Source organism: Larimichthys crocea, chromosome V, assembly GCF_000972845.2.
Source record: "Larimichthys crocea isolate SSNF chromosome V, L_crocea_2.0, whole genome shotgun sequence".
Classification (NCBI taxonomy): domain Eukaryota; kingdom Metazoa; phylum Chordata; class Actinopteri; family Sciaenidae; genus Larimichthys; species Larimichthys crocea.
The window spans coordinates 1,853,348-1,856,217 of NC_040015.1; positions in this window are offsets into that span (position 1 = coordinate 1,853,348).

The following is a 2,870-nucleotide window of genomic DNA, read 5'->3' on the forward strand; positions in this document are numbered from 1 at the left end:
CAACAATTAATGTGACAAGGGCAATGTAGTGTGTGTGTGTATATATATATATATATATATATATATATATATATATATATATATATATATATAATAGGTCCAACTCCCCATTCACCTGTTCCCTTTTCATTTCATAATGTTAGGCAGATTCTCAGGTGATGGGCCAAGTTATTTATGTAGCGTGCTGGGTTAAATGACACATGTGGATAATGGTTTGCACTTAATCATACTCTACATTTCTGAGTAACATGCACCTCTACTTGCGATTTTTAAAGTAAGTGTACAGAGTTGATTTGTGGACTTGAAAAATCCTTTAATGTAGCCTAATTATGACAGTTCCGTGGAGCACTTTTTATTAATTGTACAGTTTTGGACAGTTACGCATCAAGCCGGTCCAGTATTGTCGCCAGGCTTTCTCGCGTTCTTTAATTATGGCATTAGCCTTTTTTCTTATGGTATCTTCCACCCTTCATAGAACATCAGGAGGTGTGTTCAGCGGCTGGGAATATGAAGTGTGGCTTTTATCCATGTTCCCATCGGTGATTCTGTGAACGATCGCGAGGCTATTTGAGTATGTCGTGAACATGCAATTGTCCCAACTATTTCACCTGGCTTAACATACCCCGTCTCTTGATCCTGGCTTGGCAAACATGGTGACCAATAAGCCAGGATTTGCCGAGCAGACTAGGTCAAGTCGGGCTTGCTCAATTATCCTGGTTTTCTTTATTCTAGTTTTGTGCAATAGCCTCTTGTCTGTCCGTTGTTTGTTGGTTCTCTGTGTTCTCCCTGTGTTCCTGTTCCTGGTTTTGTTTGCTGGATTATTTGCCTTTTGGTTTGTGTTCTTTGTGTCTTTGTTTTTTGGAATAGTGCTCCATGTTTCTTTGTTTCTTTTACGTTTTTGTTGGTTTAATTTAAAGTGAGTTGTTCATTGTCATGCAATGGGTCCTTTTCCACCAAACCCTCCCACTCCACGTGACAGAACGGCAGACAAGGAAACAAAGGAAACACAGGAACTGAATAGACAGGCAAGACTAATCAGGGACAGGTAAAACAAATCAAGGGGAGGTGCCAAATCAAAAAGGCAGGAAACAAAATGGTGGGAAAAAGGAAGTAGAATGAGACAAGACAGACAGGGTGGAACTACAAAATAAAACAGGAAGTACAGAAACAAACTCAAAACAGTACCAGTGCTGTGGATGAGGAACTGAACTGGGGCTGTTATCTATGCTCCTCTCAAAGCTACCAAGCTGACAAAAACAGAAATGTTTCCAGAATATTTTCACATCTAACTGAGTGAATTAAGGATTTATATCGACCCAACCAAAGTTGGTGATGTTGGAACAGCGGTAAGACTAAGATGTTTTGGGGAGTTTTGTTTCTGTCGTGTTTGCCGGTGTCTCAAAAAAGAGTATTATTATGTGGCATGGAAGACATTTGAGTCTTCTTGTGTGTTTATCTTTTTTGAAAGGATGGCAGTAGCTGATTGCTCATCTCTCCTTCATTCTTATTTCTTGTTCTGTGCACATACCACACCTGAAATGAGTCACTTCTTTTCTCCAAAAAAGTCCCCTTTTTACTGAAAGACTCGCATCTCAGGAGGATTTGGTGGTAGGTGACATCATGCAGGGTGTTAATCACTTTCGACTGCAGCGCTCCCTTCTCCTCGTGGCAGGTGCTTATCGGGGCCGCCAGCCGGACCACTCCTTCGGCTCGGAACCGGGCCGGCCAGAGGAGGATAACGTGACCCACTCCCATTTTCAACACTGCATTGTTGTGCCTGGCAGTGTGCTCCACCAGATTGAGATCTGGCGGGAGAAAGTGTCATTTCTTAAGCTAAACCCACCCGAGAGCGCCCGCTGCCACCTTCCTAAGAAAGCAGGGAACGTACAATTCCAGCCCGTCGGTCACTCAATGCAACACAAAAGGACCATGTATAACAATGCTGCTGCACCCTCTTGAGATCCTGGCAAGCGATAAACATACATACACACACACCCATGAACACATGTAGTCACACAGCTTGCCTTTTGACCTTCAGCTCCCACACATGATTCTCAAACCGCAAGTATTGTATCATTGTTGATGTTTTAAGATCTTTTAAGTGAAAGTCATCTTTTTTTGGGTGGAAAAGGAAAGAGTGACAGAAATGGGGAAGGAGCAGGGGGCAAATGAGAATAGGGAAGAAAAAAAAACATAAAAATTGGGGGATCTGTACTGGATTTGTTATGGACTTAAGGCCCAATTCCAAATCCAAAAATACAGGTTTTTCTGTTCATTTCAGTGGGAGTATCTGCATTTTAGCTCAGAAGGGGTGCCAGAAACAAGAGATGGAGCCAGTTGGCAGTCAAGAAAGCTAATGTACTAGTGTCAGTAAAAGTTATTTTATGATTGTTTTATAGCGTTATGTTCAACACAAATAAACACACACCCCACCCCCCGCCACACACGGCCGCATAACCCTACAGTGATCTGGCAGCAATGCCTGATTTGGTCTGAATAGCCGCGACTCGGGCCAGTTTGGTCTGTAGTGCACTGGATGACTAATGTTAGAGAGAGAGATTACGCTGCTGTCTTATTTTATTATTTACATTATTATTGACCCTATGTGAAGTTATTTGGAACTTCACGTGAAGCTTAAACACAGCTTTGACTTGTGTGCTAAAAGATAGAAATGTGGCCTTTTTTGGCCTGGTTTAGGTTTCAGCTATTCATTTTCCATCACAATACAAAGTTTTGACTTTCTTAGTACTGGTTCACTCACTCTTTCCTTTTTTAGGTCCAATTCAGCGCCGTCGTACCATGTATCGTTGTCAAGTAAAATTCAATGAGCTTGATCTCAGCGGGATCCTCCACACAAACTACACACCCTT